We start from the raw sequence: 21583 nt of genomic DNA on the forward strand, positions 1-21583 counted from the left end.
GCCAAACGTAAAAATGTTGATAACTTTGGAAAAACACTTCAGACAGCTTAGATTTGATGTGCAACTACGAGAAAGACCCTTTCTGCTACAGTGGGAGGTGAAAATTTCATGTTCTGAAGCTTTCCTGCAAAGTTATGGCACAATGCGTAAAACGCGTTTTCAGCCTGAGATAAGGTTGATTCCGGAACGCCAAACATAAGAATGTTGATAACTTTAGAAAAACACTTCAGACAGCTTAGATTTGATGTGCAACTACTAGAAAGACGCATTCTGCTATAGTGGGATGTGAAAATTCGATGTTCTGAAGCTTCCCTGCAAAGTTATGGCACAATGCAGAAAACACGTTTTCAGCCTGAGATAAGGAGGGTTCCGGAATGCCAAACATAAAAATGTTGATAACTTTCGAAAAACACTTCAGACAGCTTAGATTTGATGTGCAACTACGAGAAAGACCCTTTCTGCTATAGTGGGAACTGAAAATTTCATGTTCTGAAGCTTCCATGCAAAGTTATGGCACAATGCAGAAAAAGCGTTTTCAGCCTGAGAAAAGGTCGATTCCGGAACGCCAAGCATAAAAATGTTGATAACTTTGGAAAAACACTTCAGACAGCTTAGATGTGTTGTATAACTACTGGAAAGATCCTTTCTGCTATAGTGGGAAGTGAAAATTTTATGTTCTGAAGCTTCCCTGCAAAGTTATGGCACAATGCAGAAAACGCGTTTTCAGCCTGAGATCAGGTGGGTTCAGGAACGCCAAAAATAAAAATGTTGATAACTTTGGAAAAGCACTTCAGACAGCTTACATTTCATGTACAACTACTAGAAAGACCCTTTCTGACATAGTGGGTGGTGAAAATTCGATGTTCTGAAGCTTCCCTGCAAAGTTATGGCACAATGCGTAAAACGCATTTTCAGCCTGATATAAGGTGGGTTCAGGAACGCCAAAAATAAAAATGTTGATAACTTTGGAAAAACACTTCAGACAGCTTAGATTTGATGTGCAACTACGAGAAAGACCCTTTCTGCTATAGTGGGAGGTGAAAATGTTATGTTCTGAAGCTTGCCTGCAAAGTTATGGCACAATGCGTAAAAAGCGTTTTCAGCCTGAGATAAGGTCGATTCCGGAAGGCCAAACATAAAAATGTTGATAACTTTGGAAAGACACTTCAGACAGTTGAGATTTGATGTGCAACAACTAGAAGGACCCTTTCTACTATAGCGGGAGGCGAAAATTTCATGTTAGGAGGCTTCCCTGCAAAGTTATGGCACATTGCAGAAAACACGTTTTCAGACTGAGATAAGGTGGGTTCCAGAACGCCAAACATAAAAATGTTCATTACTTTGGAAAAACACTTCAGACAGCTTAGATTTGATGTGCAACTACAAGAAAGACCCTTTCTGCTATAGTGCGATGTGACAATTTCATGTTCTGAAGCTTCCCTGAGAAGTTATGGCACAATGCAGAAAACGCGTTTTCAGCCTGAGATACGGTGGGTTCCGGAACGCCAGGCGTAAAAATGTTGATAACTTTGGAAAAACACTTCAGACAGCTTAGATTTGATGTGCAACTACTAGAAAGACACTTTCTGATATAGTGGGATGTGAAAATTCGATGTTCTGAAGCTTCCCTGCAAAGTTATGGCACAATGCAGAAAACGCATTTTCAGCCTGAGATAAGGTCGATTCCGGAACGTCAAACATAAAAATGTAGATAACTTTGGAAAAACACTTCGGACTGCTTAGATTAGATGTGCAACTACTAGAAAGACCCTTTCTGCTATAGTGGTGGGGTGAAAATGTCATGTTCTGAAGCTTCCCAGCAAAGTTATGCCAGAATGCTTAAAATGCGTTTTCAGTCTGAGATAAGGTGGGTTCCGGAACGCCAAACATGAAAATGTTGATAACTTTGGAAAAACATTTCAGACAGCTTAGATTTGATCTGCAACTACTAGAAACACTCTTTCTGTTATAGTGGGAGGTGAAAATTCCATGTTCTGAAGCTTCATGCAAAGTTATGGCACAATGCGTAAAACGCGTTTTCAGCCTTAGATAAGGTCGATTCCGGAACGCCAAACATAAAAATGTTGATAACTTTGGAAAAACACTTCAGACAGCTTAGATTTGATGTGCAACTACTAGAAAGACCCTTTCTGCTATAGTGTGAGGTTAAAATTTCATGTTCTGAAGCTTCCCTGAAAAGTTATGGCACAATGCACAAAAACGCTTTTCAGACAGAGATGAGGTGAGTATCGGAACGCCAAACATAAAAGTGTTGATAACTTTGGAAAAACACTTCAGACAGCTTAGATTTGATGTGCAACTACTAGAAAGACACTTTCTGATATGGTGGGTGGTGAAAATTCGATGTTCTGAAGCTTCCCTGAAAAGTTATGGCGCAATGCGTAAAACGCGTTTTCAGCCTGAAATAAGGTCGATTCCGAAACGCCAAACATAAAATTGTTAATAACTTTGGAAAAACACTTCAGACAGCTTAGATTAGATGTGTAACTACTAGAGAGACCCTTTCTGCTATAGTGGGAGGTAAAAATTTCATCTTCTGACGCTTCCCTGCAAAGTCATGGCCCAATGCAGAAAACGCATTTTCAGCCTGAGATAAGGTCGATACCGGAACGCCAAAGGAAAAAACGTAGGTAACTTTGGAAAAACACTGCAGACAGCTTAGATTAGATGTGCAACTACTCGAAAGACCCTTTCTGCTATAGTGGGGGGTGCAAATGTCATGTTCTGAAGCTTCCCTGCAAAGTTATGGCACAATACGTAAAACGCGTTTTCAGCCTGAGATAAGGTCGATTCCGTAAAGCCAAAAATAAAAAATGTTTATAACTTTGGAAAAACAATTCAGACAGCTTAGATTTGATGTGCAACTACTAGAAAGACCCTTTCTGCTATAGTGGGAGGTGAAAATTTCATGTTCTGAAGCTTCCCTGCAAAGTTATGGCACAATGCAGAAAACGCGTTTTCAGCCTGAGATAAGGTGGGTACCAGAACGGCAAACATAATAATGTTGAAAACTTTGGAAATACACTTCAGACAGCTTAGATTTGATGTGCAACTACTAGAAAGACCCTTTCTGCTATAGTGGGAGATGAAAATTTCATGTTCTGAAGCTTCCCTGCAAAGTTATGGCACAATGCAGAAAACACGTTTTCAGCCTGAGATAAGGTGGGTTCCAGAACGCCAAACATAAAAATGTTGATAACTTTGGAAAAACACTTCAGACAGCTTAGATTTGATGTGCAACTACTAGAAAGACCCTTTCTGCTACAGTGGGAGGTGAAAATTTCATGTACTGAAGCTTACCTGCAAAGTTATGCCACAATGTAGGAAACGCGTTTTCAGCCTGAGATAAGGTCAATTCCGGAACGCCATACATAAAAATATTGATAACTTTGGAGAAACACTTCAGACAGCTTAGATTTGATGTGCAACTACTAGAAAGACCCATTCTGCTCTAGTGGGGGGTGAAAATTTCATGTTCTAAAGCTTCCCTGCAAAGTTATGGCACAATGCAGAAAACGCGTTTTCAGCCGGAGATAAGGTCGATTCCGAAACGCCAAACATAAAAATGTTGATAACTTTGGAAAAACACTTCAGACAACTTAGATTTGATGTGAGACTACTAGAAAGACCCATTCTGCTGTAGTGGGAGGTGAAAATATCATGTTCTGAAGCTTCCCTGCAAAGTTATGGCACAATGCGTAAAACGCGTTTTCAGCCTGAGATAAGGTGGGTACCAGAACGCCAAACATAAAAATGTTGATAACTCAGGAAAAACTCTACAGACAGCTTAGATTTGATGTGCAGCTACTAGAAATACCCTTTCTGCTCTAGTGGGAGCTGAAAATTTCATGTTCTAAAGCTTCCCTGCAAAGTTATGGGACAATGCAGAAAACGCGTTTTCAGCCTGAGATAAGGTGGGTACCAGAACGCCAAACATAAAAATGTTGATAACTTTGCAAATACACTTCAGACAGCTTAGATTTGATGTGCAACTACTAGAAATACCCTTTCTGCTATAGTGGGAGGAGAAAATTTCATGTTCTAAAGCTTCCCTGCAAAGTTATGGCACAATGCAGAAAACGCGTTTTCAGCCGGAGATAAGGTCGATTCCGAAACGCCAAACATAAAAATGTTGATAACTTTGGAAAAACACTTCAGACAACTTAGATTTGATGTGAGACTACTAGAAAGACCCATTCTGCTGTAGTGGGAGGTGAAAATATCATGTTCTGAAGCTTCCCTGCAAAGTTATGGCACAATGCGTAAAACGCGTTTTCAGCCTGAGATAAGGTGGGTACCAGAACGCCAAACATAAAAATGTTGATAACTCAGGAAAAACTCTACAGACAGCTTAGATTTGATGTGCAGCTACTAGAAATACCCTTTCTGCTCTAGTGGGAGCTGAAAATTTCATGTTCTAAAGCTTCCCTGCAAAGTTATGGGACAATGCAGAAAACGCGTTTTCAGCCTGAGATAAGGTGGGTACCAGAACGCCAAACATAAAAATGTTGATAACTTTAGAAAAACACTTCAGACAGCTTAGATTTGATGTGCAACTACTAGAAAGACGCATTCTGCTATAGTGGGAGGTGAAAATTTCATGTTCTGAAGCTTCCCTGCAAAGTTATGGCACAATGCAGAAAACGCGTTTTCAGCCTGAGATAAGGTCGATTCCGGAACGCCAAACGTAAAAATGTTGATAACTTTGGAAAAACACTTCAGACAGCTTAGATTTGATGTGCAACTACGAGAAAGACCCTTTCTGCTACAGTGGGAGGTGAAAATTTCATGTTCTGAAGCTTCCCTGCAAAGTTATGGCACAATGCGTAAAACGCGTTTTCAGCCTGAGATAAGGTTGATTCCGGAACGCCAAACATAAGAATGTTGATAACTCAGGAAAAACTCTACAGACAGCTTAGATTTGATGTGCAGCTACTAGAAATACCCTTTCTGCTCTAGTGGGAGCTGAAAATTTCATGTTCTAAAGCTTCCCTGCAAAGTTATGGGACAATGCAGAAAACGCGTTTTCAGCCTGAGATAAGGTGGGTACCAGAACGCCAAACATAAAAATGTTGATAACTTTGCAAATACACTTCAACAGCTTAGATTTGATGTGCAACTACTAGAAATACCCTTTCTGCTATAGTGGGAGGAGAAAATTTCATGTTCTAAAGCTTCCCTGCAAAGTTATGGCACAATGCAGAAAACCTGTTTTCAGCCTGAAATAAGGTGGTTTCCAGAACGCCAAACATAAAAATGTTGATAACTTTGGAAAAACACTTCAGACAGCTTAGATTTGATGTGAGACTACTGGAAAGACCCTTTCTGCTATAGTGGGATATGAAAATTTCATGTTCTGAAGCTTCCCTGCAAAGTTATGGCAGAATGCGTAAATCGTGTTTTCAGCCTGAGATAAGGTCGATTCCGGAACGCCAAACGTAAAAATGTTGATAACTTTGGAAAAACACTTCAGACAGCTTAGATTTGATGTGCAACTACGAGAAAGACCCTTTCTGCTACAGTGGGAGGTGAAAATTTCATGTTCTGAAGCTTTCCTGCAAAGTTATGGCACAATGCGTAAAACGCGTTTTCAGCCTGAGATAAGGTTGATTCCGGAACGCCAAACATAAGAATGTTGATAACTTTAGAAAAACACTTCAGACAGCTTAGATTTGATGTGCAACTACTAGAAAGACGCATTCTGCTATAGTGGGAGGTGAAAATTTCATGTTCTGAAGCTTCCCTGCAAAGTTATGGCACAATGCAGAAAACGCGTTTTCAGCCTGAGATAAGGTCGATTCAGGAACGCCAAACGTAAAAATGTTGATAACTTTGGAAAAACACTTCAGACAGCTTAGATTTGATGTGCAACTACGAGAAAGACCCTTTCTGCTACAGTGGGAGGTGAAAATTTCATGTTCTGAAGCTTTCCTGCAAAGTTATGGCACAATGGGTAAAACGCGTTTTCAGCCTGAGATAAGGTTGATTCCGGAACGCCAAACATAAGAATGTTGATAACTTTAGAAAAACACTTCAGACTGCTTAGATTTGATGTGCAACTACTAGAAAGACCCTTTCTGCTATAGTGGGAAGTAAAAATTTCATGTTCGGAAGCTTCCCTGCAAAGTTATGGCACAATGCAGAAAACTCGTGTTCAGCCTCACATAAGGTCAATTCCGGAACGCCAAACATAAAAATGTTAATAACTTCGGAAAAACACTTCAGACAGCGTAGATTTGATGTGCAAGTACTAGAAAGACCCTTTCTGGTACAGTGGGAGGTGAAAATTTCATGTTCTGGAGCTTACCTGCAAAGTTTTGGCACAATGCAGAAAACGCGTTTTCATCGTCAGATAAGGTCGATTCCGGAACGGCAAACATCAAAATGTAGATAACTTTGGAAAAACACTTCAGACAGCTTAGATTTGATGTGCAACTACTCGAAAGACCCTTTCTGCTATCGTGGGAGGTGAAAATTTCATGTTCTGACACTTCCCTGTAAAGTTATGGCACAATGCAGAAAACGCGTTTTCAGCCTGAGATGAGTTTGATTTCAGAACGCCAAACATAAAAATGTTGATAACTTTGGAAAAACACTTCAGACAGCTTAGATTTGATGTGCAAGTACTAGAAAGACCCTTTCTGGTATAGTGGGAGGCGAAAATATCATGTTCTGAAGCTTTCCTGCAAAGTTATGGCACAATGCGTAAAACGCGTTTTCAGCCTGAGATAATGTAGATTCCGGAACGCCAAACATCAAAATGTTGATAACTTTGGAAAAACACTTCAGACAGCTTAGATTTGATGTGCAACTACTCGAAAGACCCTTTCTGCTGTAGTGGCAGGTGAAAATTTCATGTTCTGAAGCTTCCCTGCAAAGTTATGGCACAATGCAGAAAACGCGTTTTCAGCCTCACATAAGGTCGATTCCGGAACGCCAAACATAAAAATGTTGATAACTTTGGAAAAACACTTCAAACAGCTTAGATTTGATGTGCAACTACTAGAAAGACCCTTTCTGCAATAGTGGGATGTGGAAATTTCATGTTCTGAAGCTTGCCTACAAAGTTATGGCACAATGCAGAAAACATGTTTTCAGCCTGAGATATGGTTGATTCCGGAACGCCAAACATAAGAATGTTGATAACTTTGGAAAAACACTTCAGACAGCTTAGATTTGATGTGCAACCAGTAGAAAGACCCTTTCTGCTATAGTGGGAAATGAACATTTCATGATCTGAAGGTTACCTGCAAAGTTATGGCACAATGCAGAAAACGCGTTTTCAGCCTTAGATAAGGTCGATTCAGGAACACCAAACATAAAAATGTTGAAAACTTTCGAAAAACACTTCAGACAGCTTAGATTTGATGTGCAACTACGAGAAAGACCCTTTCTGCTATAGTGGGAGGTGAAAATTTCATGTTCTGAAGCTTCCCTGCAAAGTTATGGCACAATGCGTAAAACTCGTTTTCAGCCTGAGATGAGGTTGATTTCAGAACGCCAAACATAAAAATGTTGATAACTTTGGAAAAACACTTCAGACAGCTTAGATTTGATGTGCAAATACGAGAAAGACCCATTCTGCTATAGTGGGAGGTGAAAATTTCATGTTCTGAAGCTTCCCTGCAAAGTCATGGCACAATGCAGAAAACCTGTTTTCAGCCTGAGATAAGGTGGTTTCCAGAACGCCAAACATAAAAATGTTGATAACTTTGGAAAAACACTTCAGACAGCTTAGATTTGATGTGCAACTACTAGAAAGACCCTTTCTGCTATAGTGGGAGGTGAAAATTTCATGTTCTGAAGCTTCCCTGCAAAGTTATGGCACAATGCAGAAAACGCGTTTTCAGCCTGAGATAAGGTCGATTCCGGAACGCCAAACATAAGAATGTTGATAACTTTGGAAAAACACTTCAGACAGCTTAGATTTGATGTGCAACTACTAGAAAGACCCTTTCTGGTATAGTGGGAGGTGAAAATTTCATGTTCTGAAGCTTCCCTGCAAAGTTATGCCACAATGCAGGAAACGCGTTTTCAGCCTGAGATAAGGTCGATTCCGGAACGCCAAACATAAAAATATTGATAACTTTGGAAAAACACTTCAGACAGCTTAGATTTGATGTGCAACTACTAGAAAGACCCTTTCTGCTATAGTGGCAGTTGAAAATTTCATGTTCTGAAGCTTTCCTGCAAAGTTATGGCACAATGCGTAAAACGCGTTTTCAGCCTGAGATAAAGTGGGTTCCGGAACGCCAAACATAAGAATGTTGATAACTTTGGAAAAACACTTCAGACAACTTAGATTTGATGTGCAACTACTTGAAATACCCTTTCTGCTATAGTGGGAGGAGAAAATTTCATGTTCTGAAGTCTCCCTGCAAAGTTATGGCACTATCCAGAAAACGCGTTTTCAGCCTGAGATGAGCTTGATTTCAGAACGCCAAACATAAAAATGTTGAGAACTTTGGAAAAACACTTCAGACAGCTAAGATTTGATGTGCAACTACTAGAAAGACGCATTCTGCTATAGTGGGAGGTTAAAATTTCATGTTCTGAAGCTTCCCTGCAAAGTTATGGAACAATGCAGAAAACGCGTTTTCAGCCTGAGATAAGGTCGATTCCGGAACGCCAAACATAAAAATTTGATAACTTTGGAAAAACACTTCAGACAGCTAAGATTTGATGTGCAACTACTAGAAAGACCCTATCTGCTACAGTGGGAGGTGAAAATTTCATGTTCTGAAGCTTCACTGCAAAGTTATGCCACAATGCAGGAAACGCGTTTTCAGCCTGAGATAAGGTCGATTCCGGAACGCCAAACATAAAAATATTGATAACTTTGGAAAAACACTTCAGACAGCTTAGATTTGATGTGCAACTACTAGAAAGACCCTTTCTGCTATAGTGGGAGTTGAAAATTTCATGTTCTGAAGCTTCACTGCAAAGTTATGCCACAATGCAGGAAACGCGTTTTCAGCCTAAGATAAGGTCGATTCCGGAACGCCAAACATAAAAATATTGATAACTTTGGAAAAACACTTCAGACAGCTTAGATTTGATATGCAACTACGAGAAAGACCCTTTCTGCTATAGTGGGAGGTGAAAATTTAATGTTCTGGAGCTTACCTACAAAGTTTTGGCACAATGCAGAAAACGCGTTTACAGCCTGAGAAAAGGTCGATTCCGGAACGCCAAACATAAAAATGTTGATAACTCAAGAAAAACTCTACAGACAGCTTAGATTTGATGTGCAACTACTAGAAAGACCCTTTCTGCTATATTGGGAGGTGAAAATTTCATGTTCTGAAGCTTCCCTGCAAAGTTATGGAACAATGCAGAAAACAATTTTTCATCCTGAGATAAGGTCGATTCTGTAACGCCAAACATAAAAATGTTTATAAATTTCAAAAAACACTTCAGACAGCTTAGATTTGATGTGCAACTACTAGAAAGACCCTTTCTGCTATAGTGTTAGGTCAAAATTTCATGTTCTGAAGCTTCCCTGGAAAGTTATGGAACAATGCAGAAAACAATTTTTCATCCTGAGATAAGGTCGATTCTGTAACGCCAAACATAAAAATGTTGATAACTTTGGAAAAACACTTCAGACAGCTTAGATTTGATGTGGAACTTCTAGAAAGACCCTTTGTGCTATAGTGGGAGGTGAACATTTCATGTTCTGAAGCTTCCCTGAGAAGTTATGGCACAATGCAGAAAACGCGTTTTCAGCCTGAGATAAGGTCGATTTAGGAACGCCAAACATGAAAATGTTGATATCTATGGAAAAACACTTCAGACAGCTTAGATTTGATGTGCAACGACTAGAAAGACCCTTTCTGCTATAGTGGGAGGTGAACATTTCATGTTCTGAAGCTTCCCTGAGAATTATGGCACAATGCAGAAAACGCGTTTTCAGCGTGAGATAAGGTGGGTTCCGAAACGCCAAAGATAAAAATGTTGATAACCTTGGAAAAACACTTCAGACAGCTTAGATTTGATGTGCAACTACGAGAAAGACCCTTTCTGCTATAGTGGGAGGTGAAAATATCATGTTCTGAGGCTTTCCTGCAAAGTTATGGCAAATTGCGTAAAACGCGTTTTCAGCCTGAGATAAGGTCGATTCCGGAACGCCAAACATAAAAATGTTGATAACTTTTGAAAAACACATCAGACAGCTTAGATTTGATGTGCAACTACTAGAAAGACCCTTTCTGCTATATTGGGAGGTGAAAATTTGATGTTCTGAAGCTTCCCTGCAAAGTTGTGGGACAATGCAGAAAACGATTTTTCATCCAGTGATAAGGTCGATTCCGGAACGCCAAACATAAAAATGTTGATAACTTTCGAAAAACACTTCAGACAGGTTAGATTTGATGTGCAACTACTAGAAAGACCCTTTCTGCTATAGTGGGAGGTGAAAATTTCATGTTCTGAAGCTTCCCTGCAAAGTTATGGCACAATGCAGAAAACGCGTTTTCAGCCTGAGATAAGGTGGGTTCCAGAACGCCAAACATAAAAATGTTGATAACTTTGGAAAAAGACTTCAGACAGCTTAGATTTTATGTGCAACTACTAGAAAGACCCTCTCTGCTATAGTGGGAGGCGAATATTTCATGTTCTGAAGCTTCCCTGCAAAGTTATGGCAGAATGCGTAAATCGTGTTTTCAGCCTGAGATAAGGTCGATTCCGGAACGCCAAACATAAAAGTGTCGATAACTTTGGAAAAACACTTCAAACAGCTTTGATTTGATGTGCACCTACTAGAAAGACCCTTTCTGCTATAGTGGGAGGTGAAAATTTCATGTTCTGAAGCTTCCCTGCAAAGTTGTGCCACAATGCAGGAAACGCGTTTTCAGCCTGAGATAAGGTCGATTCCGGAACGCCAAACATAAAAATATTGATAACTTTGGAAAAACACTTCAGACAGGTTAGATTTGATGTGCAACTACTAGAAAGACCCTTTCTGCTATAGTGGGAGGTGAAAATTTCATGTTCTGAAGCTTCCCTGCAAAGTTATGGCACAATGCAGAAAACGCGTTTTCAGCCTGAGATAAGGTGGGTTCCAGAACGCCAAACATAAAAATGTTGATAACTTTGGAAAAACACTTCAAACAGCTTTGATTTGATGTGCACCTACTAGAAAGACCCTTTCTGCTATAGTGGGAGGTGAAATTTTCATGTTCTAAAGCTTCCCTGCAAAGTAATGGCACAATGCAGAAAACGGGTTTTCGGCCTGAGATCAGGTCGATTCAGGAACACCAAACATAAAAATGTTGAAAACTTTCGAAAAACACTTCAGACAGCTTAGATTTGATGTGCAACTATGAGAAGGACCCTTTCTGCTATAGTGGGAGTTGAAAATATCATGCTCTGAAGCTTCCCTGCAAAGTTATGGCACAATGCGTAAAACGCGTTTTCAGCCTGAGATGAGGTTGATTTCAGAACCCCAAACATAAAAATGTTGATAACTTTGGAAAAACTCTACAGACAGCTTAGATTTGATGTGCAACTACTAGAAAGACCCTATCTGCTACAGTGGGAGGTGAAAATTTCATGTTCTGAAGCTTCACTGCAAAGTTATGCCACAATGCAGGAAACGCGTTTTCAGCCTGAGATAAGGTCGATTCCGGAACGCCAAACATAAAAATGTTGAAAACTTTCGAAAAACACTTCAGACAGCTTAGATTTGATGTGCCACTACTAGAAAGACCCTTTCTGCTATAGTGGGATATGAAAATTTCATGTTCTGAAGCTTCCCTGCAAAGTTGTGCCACAATGCAGGAAACGCGTTTTCAGCCTGAGATGAGCTTGATTTCAGAAAGCCAAACATAAAAATGTTGAGAACTTTGGAAAAACACTTCAGACAGCTAAGATTTGATGTGCAACTACTAGAAAGACGCATTCTGCTATAGTGGGAGGTTAAAATTTCATGTTCTGAAGCTTCCCTGCAAAGTTATGGAACAATGCAGAAAACGCGTTTTCAGCCTGAGATAAGGTCGATTCCGGAACGCCAAACATAAAAATTTGATAACTTTGGAAAAACACTTCAGACAGCTTAGATTTGATGTGCAACTACTAGAAAGACCCTTTCTGCTATAGTGGGATATGAAAATTTCATGTTCTGAAGCTTCCCTGCAAAGTTGTGCCACAATGCAGGAAACGCGTTTTCAGCCTGAGATAAGGTCGATTCCGGAACGCCAAACATAAAAATATTGATAACTTTGGAAAAACACTTCAGACAGGTTAGATTTGATGTGCAACTACTAGAAAGACCCTTTCTGCTATAGTGGGAGGTGAAAATTTCATGTTCTGAAGATTCCCTGCAAAGTTATGGCACAATGCAGAAAACGCGTTTTCAGCCTGAGATAAGGTGGGTTCCAGAACGCCAAACATAAAAATGTTGATAACTTTGGAAAAACACTTCAGACAGCTTAGATTTTATGTGCAACTACTAGAAAGACCCTCTCTGCTATAGTGGGAGGCGAATATTTCATGTTCTGAAGCTTCCCTGCAAAGTTATGGCAGAATGCGTAAATCGTGTTTTCAGCCTGAGATAAGGTCGATTCCGGAACGCCAAACATAAAAGTGTCGATAACTTTGGAAAAACACTTCAAACAGCTTTGATTTGATGTGCACCTACTAGAAAGACCCTTTCTGCTATAGTGGGAGGTGAAAATTTCATGTTCTGAAGCTTCCCTGCAAAGTTGTGCCACAATGCAGGAAACGCGTTTTCAGCCTGAGATAAGGTCGATTCCGGAACGCCAAACATAAAAATATTGATAACTTTGGAAAAACACTTCAGACAGGTTAGATTTGATGTGCAACTACTAGAAAGACCCTTTCTGCTATAGTGGGAGGTGAAAATTTCATGTTCTGAAGCTTCCCTGCAAAGTTATGGCACAATGCAGAAAACGCGTTTTCAGCCTGAGATAAGGTGGGTTCCAGAACGCCAAACATAAAAATGTTGATAACTTTGGAAAAACACTTCAGACAGCTTAGATTTTATGTGCAACTACTAGAAAGACGCTCTCTGCTATAGTGGGAGGCGAATATTTCATGTTCTGAAGCTTCCCTGCAAAGTTATGGCAGAATGCGTAAATCGTGTTTTCAGCCTGAGATAAGGTCGATTCCGGAACGCCAAACATAAAAGTGTCGATAACTTTGGAAAAACACTTCAAACAGCTTTGATTTGATGTGCACCTACTAGAAAGACCCTTTCTGCTATAGTGGGAGGTGAAATTTTCATGTTCTAAAGCTTCCCTGCAAAGTAATGGCACAATGCAGAAAACGCGTTTTCGGCCTGAGATAAGGTCGATTCAGGAACACCAAACATAAAAATGTTGAAAACTTTCGAAAAACACTTCAGACAGCTTAGATTTGATGTGCAACTATGAGAAGGACCCTTTCTGCTATAGTGGGAGTTGAAAATATCATGCTCTGAAGCTTCCCTGCAAAGTTATGGCACAATGCGTAAAACGCGTTTTCAGCCTGAGATGAGGTTGATTTCAGAACCCCAAACATAAAAATGTTGATAACTTTGGAAAAACTCTACAGACAGCTTAGATTTGATGTGCAACTACTAGAAAGACCCTATCTGCTACAGTGGGAGGTGAAAATTTCATGTTCTGAAGCTTCACTGCAAAGTTATGCCACAATGCAGGAAACGCGTTTTCAGCCTGAGATAAGGTCGATTCCGGAACGCCAAACATAAAATTGTTGAAAACTTTCGAAAAACACTTCAGACAGCTTAGATTTGATGTGCAACTATGAGAAGGACCCTTTCTGCTATAGTGGGAGTTGAAAATATCATGCTCTGAAGCTTCCCTGCAAAGTTATGGCACAATGCGTAAAACGCGTTTTCAGCCTGAGATGAGGTTGATTTCAGAACCCCAAACATAAAAATGTTGATAACTTTGGAAAAACTCTACAGACAGCTTAGATTTGATGTGCAACTACTAGAAAGACCCTATCTGCTACAGTGGGAGGTGAAAATTTCATGTTCTGAAGCTTCACTGCAAAGTTATGCCACAATGCAGGAAACGCGTTTTCAGCCTGAGATAAGGTCGATTCCGGAACGCCAAACATAAAAATATTGATAACTTTGGAAAAACACTTCAGACAGCTTAGATTTGATATGCAACTACGAGAAAGACCCTTTCTGCTATAGTGGGAGGTGAAAATTTAATGTTCTGGAGCTTACCTACAAAGTTTTGGCACAATGCAGAAAACGCGTTTACAGCCTGAGAAAAGGTCGATTCCGGAACGCCAAACATAAAAATGTTGATAACTCAAGAAAAACTCTACAGACAGCTTAGATTTGATGTGCAACTACTAGAAAGACCCTTTCTGCTATATTGGGAGGTGAAAATTTCATGTTCTGAAGCTTCCCTGCAAAGTTATGGAACAATGCAGAAAACAATTTTTCATCCTGAGATAAGGTCGATTCTGTAACGCCAAACATAAAAATGTTTATAAATTTCAAAAAACACTTCAGACAGCTTAGATTTGATGTGCAACTACTAGAAAGACCCTTTCTGCTATAGTGTTAGGTCAAAATTTCATGTTCTGAAGCTTCCCTGGAAAGTTATGGAACAATGCAGAAAACAATTTTTCATCCTGAGATAAGGTCGATTCTGTAACGCCAAACATAAAAATGTTGATAACTTTGGAAAAACACTTCAGACAGCTTAGATTTGATGTGGAACTTCTAGAAAGACCCTTTGTGCTATAGTGGGAGGTGAACATTTCATGTTCTGAAGCTTCCCTGAGAAGTTATGGCACAATGCAGAAAACGCGTTTTCAGCCTGAGATAAGGTCGATTTAGGAACGCCAAACATGAAAATGTTGATATCTATGGAAAAACACTTCAGACAGCTTAGATTTGATGTGCAACGACTAGAAAGACCCTTTCTGCTATAGTGGGAGGTGAACATTTCATGTTCTGAAGCTTCCCTGAGAATTATGGCACAATGCAGAAAACGCGTTTTCAGCGTGAGATAAGGTGGGTTCCGAAACGCCAAAGATAAAAATGTTGATAACCTTGGAAAAACACTTCAGACAGCTTAGATTTGATGTGCAACTACGAGAAAGACCCTTTCTGCTATAGTGGGAGGTGAAAATATCATGTTCTGAGGCTTTCCTGCAAAGTTATGGCAAATTGCGTAAAACGCGTTTTCAGCCTGAGATAAGGTCGATTCCGGAACGCCAAACATAAAAATGTTGATAACTTTTGAAAAACACATCAGACAGCTTAGATTTGATGTGCAACTACTAGAAAGACCCTTTCTGCTATATTGGGAGGTGAAAATTTCATGTTCTGAAGCTTCCCTGCAAAGTTGTGGGACAATGCAGAAAACGATTTTTCATCCAGTGATAAGGTCGATTCCGGAACGCCAAACATAAAAATGTTGATAACTTTCGAAAAACACTTCAGACAGGTTAGATTTGATGTGCAACTACTAGAAAGACCCTTTCTGCTATAGTGGGAGGTGAAAATTTCATGTTCTGAAGCTTCCCTGCAAAGTTATGGCACAATGCAGAAAACGCGTTTTCAGCCTGAGATAAGGTGGGTTCCAGAACGCCAAACATAAAAATGTTGATAACTTTGGAAAAAGACTTCAGACAGCTTAGATTTTATGTGCAACTACTAGAAAGACCCTCTCTGCTATAGTGGGAGGCGAATATTTCATGTTCTGAAGCTTCCCTGCAAAGTTATGGCAGAATGCGTAAATCGTGTTTTCAGCCTGAGATAAGGTCGATTCCGGAACGCCAAACATAAAAGTGTCGATAACTTTGGAAAAACACTTCAAACAGCTTTGATTTGATGTGCACCTACTAGAAAGACCCTTTCTGCTATAGTGGGAGGTGAAAATTTCATGTTCTGAAGCTTCCCTGCAAAGTTGTGCCACAATGCAGGAAACGCGTTTTCAGCCTGAGATAAGGTCGATTCCGGAACGCCAAACATAAAAATATTGATAACTTTGGAAAAACACTTCAGACAGGTTAGATTTGATGTGCAACTACTAGAAAGACCCTTTCTGCTATAGTGGGAGGTGAAAATTTCATGTTCTGAAGCTTCCCTGCAAAGTTATGGCACAATGCAGAAAACGCGTTTTCAGCCTGAGATAAGGTGGGTTCCAGAACGCCAAACATAAAAATGTTGATAACTTTGGAAAAACACTTCAAACAGCTTTGATTTGATGTGCACCTACTAGAAAGACCCTTTCTGCTATAGTGGGAGGTGAAATTTTCATGTTCTAAAGCTTCCCTGCAAAGTAATGGCACAATGCAGAAAACGGGTTTTCGGCCTGAGATCAGGTCGATTCAGGAACACCAAACATAAAAATGTTGAAAACTTTCGAAAAACACTTCAGACAGCTTAGATTTGATGTGCAACTATGAGAAGGACCCTTTCTGCTATAGTGGGAGTTGAAAATATCATGCTCTGAAGCTTCCCTGCAAAGTTATGGCACAATGCGTAAAACGCGTTTTCAGCCTGAGATGAGGTTGATTTCAGAACCCCAAACATAAAAATGTTGATAACTTTGGAAAAACTCTACAGACAGCTTAGATTTGATGTGCAACTACTAGAAAGACCCTATCTGCTACAGTGGGAGGTGAAAATTTCATGTTCTGAAGCTTCACTGCAAAGTTATGCCACAATGCAGGAAACGCGTTTTCAGCCTGAGATAAGGTCGATTCCGGAACGCCAAACATAAAAATGTTGAAAACTTTCGAAAAACACTTCAGACAGCTTAGATTTGATGTGCCACTACTAGAAAGACCCTTTCTGCTATAGTGGGATATGAAAATTTCATGTTCTGAAGCTTCCCTGCAAAGTTGTGCCACAATGCAGGAAACGCGTTTTCAGCCTGAGATGAGCTTGATTTCAGAAAGCCAAACATAAAAATGTTGAGAACTTTGGAAAAACACTTCAGACAGCTAAGATTTGATGTGCAACTACTAGAAAGACGCATTCTGCTATAGTGGGAGGTTAAAATTTCATGTTCTGAAGCTTCCCTGCAAAGTTATGGAACAATGCAGAAAACGCGTTTTCAGCCTGAGATAAGGTCGATTCCGGAACGCCAAACATAAAAATTTGATAACTTTGGAAAAACACTTCAGACAGCTTAGATTTGATGTGCAACTACTAGAAAGACCCTTTCTGCTATAGTGGGATATGAAAATTTCATGTTCTGAAGCTTCCCTGCAAAGTTGTGCCACAATGCAGGAAACGCGTTTTCAGCCTGAGATAAGGTCGATTCCGGAACGCCAAACATAAAAATATTGATAACTTTGGAAAAACACTTCAGACAGGTTAGATTTGATGTGCAACTACTAGAAAGACCCTTTCTGCTATAGTGGGAGGTGAAAATTTCATGTTCTGAAGATTCCCTGCAAAGTTATGGCACAATGCAGAAAACGCGTTTTCAGCCTGAGATAAGGTGGGTTCCAGAACGCCAAACATAAAAATGTTGATAACTTTGGAAAAACACTTCAGACAGCTTAGATTTTATGTGCAACTACTAGAAAGACCCTCTCTGCTATAGTGGGAGGCGAATATTTCATGTTCTGAAGCTTCCCTGCAAAGTTATGGCAGAATGCGTAAATCGTGTTTTCAGCCTGAGATAAGGTCGATTCCGGAACGCCAAACATAAAAGTGTCGATAACTTTGGAAAAACACTTCAAACAGCTTTGATTTGATGTGCACCTACTAGAAAGACCCTTTCTGCTATAGTGGGAGGTGAAAATTTCATGTTCTGAAGCTTCCCTGCAAAGTTGTGCCACAATGCAGGAAACGCGTTTTCAGCCTGAGATAAGGTCGATTCCGGAACGCCAAACATAAAAATATTGATAACTTTGGAAAAACACTTCAGACAGGTTAGATTTGATGTGCAACTACTAGAAAGACCCTTTCTGCTATAGTGGGAGGTGAAAATTTCATGTTCTGAAGCTTCCCTGCAAAGTTATGGCACAATGCAGAAAACGCGTTTTCAGCCTGAGATAAGGTGGGTTCCAGAACGCCAAACATAAAAATGTTGATAACTTTGGAAAAACACTTCAGACAGCTTAGATTTTATGTGCAACTACTAGAAAGACGCTCTCTGCTATAGTGGGAGGCGAATATTTCATGTTCTGAAGCTTCCCTGCAAAGTTATGGCAGAATGCGTAAATCGTGTTTTCAGCCTGAGATAAGGTCGATTCCGGAACGCCAAACATAAAAGTGTCGATAACTTTGGAAAAACACTTCAAACAGCTTTGATTTGATGTGCACCTACTAGAAAGACCCTTTCTGCTATAGTGGGAGGTGAAATTTTCATGTTCTAAAGCTTCCCTGCAAAGTAATGGCACAATGCAGAAAACGCGTTTTCGGCCTGAGATAAGGTCGATTCAGGAACACCAAACATAAAAATGTTGAAAACTTTCGAAAAACACTTCAGACAGCTTAGATTTGATGTGCAACTATGAGAAGGACCCTTTCTGCTATAGTGGGAGTTGAAAATATCATGCTCTGAAGCTTCCCTGCAAAGTTATGGCACAATGCGTAAAACGCGTTTTCAGCCTGAGATGAGGTTGATTTCAGAACCCCAAACATAAAAATGTTGATAACTTTGGAAAAACTCTACAGACAGCTTAGATTTGATGTGCAACTACTAGAAAGACCCTATCTGCTACAGTGGGAGGTGAAAATTTCATGTTCTGAAGCTTCACTGCAAAGTTATGCCACAATGCAGGAAACGCGTTTTCAGCCTGAGATAAGGTCGATTCCGGAACGCCAAACATAAAATTGTTGAAAACTTTCGAAAAACACTTCAGACAGCTTAGATTTGATGTGCAACTATGAGAAGGACCCTTTCTGCTATAGTGGGAGTTGAAAATATCATGCTCTGAAGCTTCCCTGCAAAGTTATGGCACAATGCGTAAAACGCGTTTTCAGCCTGAGATGAGGTTGATTTCAGAACCCCAAACATAAAAATGTTGATAACTTTGGAAAAACTCTACAGACAGCTTAGATTTGATGTGCAACTACTAGAAAGACCCTATCTGCTACAGTGGGAGGTGAAAATTTCATGTTCTGAAGCTTCACTGCAAAGTTATGCCACAATGCAGGAAACGCGTTTTCAGCCTGAGATAAGGTCGATTCCGGAACGCCAAACATAAAAATATTGATAACTTTGGAAAAACACTTCAGAGAGCTTAGATTTGATGTGCAACTACTAGAAAGACCCTTTCTGCTATAGTGGGAGGAGAAAATTTCATGTTCTGAAGTCTCCCTGCAAAGTTACGGCACAATGCAGAAAACGCGTTTTCAGCCTGAGATAAGGTGGGTTCCAGAACGCCAAACATTAAAATGTTGATAACTTTGGAAAAACACTTCAGACAGCTTAGATTTGATGTGCAACTACTAGAAAGACCCTTTCAGCTCTAGTGGGACGTGAAAATTTCATGTTCTAAAGCTTCCCTGCAAAGTTATGGCACAATGCAGAAAACGCGTTTTCAGCCTGAGAAAAGGTCGATTCCGGAAGGCCAAACATAAGAATGTTCATAACTTTGGAAAAACACTACAAACAGCTTAGATTTGATGTGCAACTACTAGAAGGACCCTTTCTGCTATAGTGGGAGGAGAAAATTTCATGTTCTGAAGTCTCCCTGCAAAGTTATGGCACTATCCAGAAAACTCGTTTTCAGCCTGAGATGAGCTTGATTTCAGAGAGCCAAACATAAAAATGTTGAGAACTTTGGAAAAACACTTCAGACAGGTTAGATTTGATGTGCAACTACTAGAAAGACCCTTTCTGCTATAGTGGGAGGTGAAAATTTCATGTTCTGAAGCTTCCCTGCAAAGTTATGGCACAATGCAGAAAACGCGTTTTCAGCCTGAGATAAGGTGGGTTCCAGAACGCCAAACATAAAAATGTTGATAACTTTGGAAAAACACTTCAGACAGCTTAGATTTTATGTGCAACTACTAGAAAGACCCTCTCTGCTATCGTGGGAGGCGAATATTTCATGTTCTGATGCTTACCTGCAAAGTTATGGCAGAATGCGTAAATCGTGTTTTCAGCCTGAGATAAGGTCGATTCCGGAACGCCAAACATAAAAGTGTCGATAACTTTGGAAAAACACTTCAAACAGCTTTGATTTGATGTGCACCTACTAGAAAGACCCTTTCTGCTATAGTGGGAGGTGAAATTTTCATGTTCTAAAGCTTCCCTGCAAAGTAATGGCACAATGCAGAAAACGCGTTTTCGGCCTGAGATAAGGTCGATTCAGGAACACCAAACATAAAAATGTTGAAAACTTTCGAAAAACACTTCAGACAGCTTAGATTTGATGTGCAACTACGAGAAGGACCCTTTCTGCCATAGTGGGAGTTGAAAATATCATGCTCTGAAGCTTCCCTGCAAAGTTATGGCACAATGCGTAAAACGCGTTTTCAGCCTGAGATGAGGTTGATTTCAGAACCCCAAACATAAAAATGTTGATAACTTTGGAAAAACTCTACAGACAGCTTAGATTTGATGTGCAACTACTAGAAAGACCGTATCTGCTACAGTGGGAGGTGAAAATTTCATGTTCTGAAGCTTCACTGCAAAGTTATGCCACAATGCAGGAAACGCGTTTTCAGCCTGAGATAAGGTCGATTCCGGAACGCCAAACATAAAAATATTGATAACTTTGGAAAAACACTTCAGACAGCTTATATTTGATGTGCAACTACTAGAAAGACCCTTTCTGCTATAGTGGGAGGAGAAAATTTCATGTTCTGAAGTCTCCCTGCAAAGTTACGGCACAATGCAGAAAACGCGTTTTCAGCCTGAGATAAGGTGGGTTCCAGAACGCCAAACATTAAAATGTTGATAACTTTGGAAAAACACTTCAGACAGCTTAGATTTGATGTGCAACTACTAGAAAGACCCTTTCAGCTCTAGTGGGACGTGAAAATTTCATGTTCTAAAGCTTCCCTGCAAAGTTATGGCACAATGCAGAAAACGCGTTTTCAGCCTGAGAAAAGGTCGATTCCGGAAGGCCAAACATAAGAATGTTCATAACTTTGGAAAAACACTACAAACAGCTTAGATTTGATGTGCAACTACTAGAAGGACCCTTTCTGCTATAGTGGGAGGAGAAAATTTCATGTTCTGAAGTCTCCCTGCAAAGTTATGGCACTATCCAGAAAACGCGTTTTCAGCCTGAGATGAGCTTGATTTCAGAAAGCCAAACATAAAAATGTTGAGAACTTTGGAAAAACACTTCAGACAGGTTAGATTTGATGTGCAACTACTAGAAAGACCCTTTCTGCTATAGTGGGAGGTGAAAATTTCATGTTCTGAAGCTTCCCTGCAAAGTTATGGCACAATGCAGAAAACGCGTTTTCAGCCTGAGATAAGGTGGGTTCCAGAACGCCAAACATAAAAATGTTGATAACTTTGGAAAAACACTTCAGACAGCTTAGATTTTATGTGCAACTACTAGAAAGACCCTCTCTGCTATCGTGGGAGGCGAATATTTCATGTTCTGATGCTTACCTGCAAAGTTATGGCAGAATGCGTAAATCGTG

The sequence above is a fragment of the Synchiropus splendidus genome, unplaced genomic scaffold (assembly GCF_027744825.2).
Source record: "Synchiropus splendidus isolate RoL2022-P1 unplaced genomic scaffold, RoL_Sspl_1.0 HiC_scaffold_20, whole genome shotgun sequence".
In the NCBI taxonomy this organism is placed as follows: domain Eukaryota; kingdom Metazoa; phylum Chordata; class Actinopteri; order Syngnathiformes; family Callionymidae; genus Synchiropus; species Synchiropus splendidus.